This window comes from Cariama cristata, unplaced genomic scaffold, assembly GCF_000690535.1.
Source record: "Cariama cristata isolate BGI_N322 unplaced genomic scaffold, ASM69053v1 scaffold38457, whole genome shotgun sequence".
Taxonomy (NCBI): Eukaryota; Metazoa; Chordata; class Aves; order Cariamiformes; family Cariamidae; genus Cariama; species Cariama cristata.
Genome location: NW_009625620.1, coordinates 6,869 through 7,768, shown reverse-complemented (window position 1 = coordinate 7,768; position 900 = coordinate 6,869). Strand labels below are relative to the sequence as shown.

Genomic DNA, 900 nt, shown 5'->3' with positions numbered 1-900 from the left:
GTGCCGTGGGTGCAGGGTGGCGCGCAGGGCTGGGTGCAAGCTGGGGGAGCCCAGCTGGCTTGGGCTGCAGGTGAGGGGGGCTTGGCTGTGCTCAGACAAGACCTGCCTGCAGCATCATCGCAGGGGAGTTCAGCGTGCTGAAAGCTCGACCCCATCACAGATAGTCAGGACCGTGCTGCTGGCCAAGGAGCTAAGGACAAAGCTTCACCTTCAAACCTTGGGATGAAAAGTTTGGGGGAGCAAAGCCCTGCTGGTGGGAAGTCCGGGCAGCTGACAGTCTACCAAGGGCTGCAGGCCAGGGGAGCTTGCGGCTCCATGCCCAGGACCCTGCCCACTGGGGCTGCCCCCCCGGCACCCTGATGTGCCTCATGGGAGGCCTGAGCCCATCCAAGGGCACTGGGCTGTGGGGCAGAGCTCAAAGGCATGGGGCTGAGCACCTGCTCCTCTGCTGACCCAAAGCCATGACCAGGCAGAAGGGCTGGGAGAGGGAAAATCTGCAGCTGGACCCAAAAGAAGGAGGGTGGGAATGGGGTGATCTGTCCCAGCATCTGGGGCTGGGGGACAGAAAGGCATTGGTGCTGCCCCACACCATGCACCCAGAGCTGTCCGCAGCTGGTGCTGCTCCAGCACCTCTGTGCTCTGGGCGGTCAAGGAAGGATCCAGCCCTGAGCACGAGATCAGATTGTACAGAGGGTCCATGCCAGGGCGGGTGGAGGCTTGAAAGGGGGTTGGGGTCCACGACACAGCTGCATCATAGTGGAGACACGGAGCTGGGTTTTGGGGCTCAGGGGTCTCGTCCCGCTGCCCAGGGAGGGCTGTGCTCCTGGGGCACTGACTGACCTCCGTCTTCTCCCCTCTCTCCTCTACCTCTCCAGGTTCCCTGGTCCCGGCAGCGCTGAC

At 63.4% G+C, this 900-nt stretch overlaps 1 gene segment (V, D, J or C); it reads left to right on the top strand.

The window, feature by feature from the left end:
* The window catches only part of LOC104164371, a gene marked incomplete at its 5' end in the record, with an annotated part of 6,286 nt that overhangs the window by 1,648 nt on the left and 3,738 nt on the right, over positions 1 to 900 (top strand).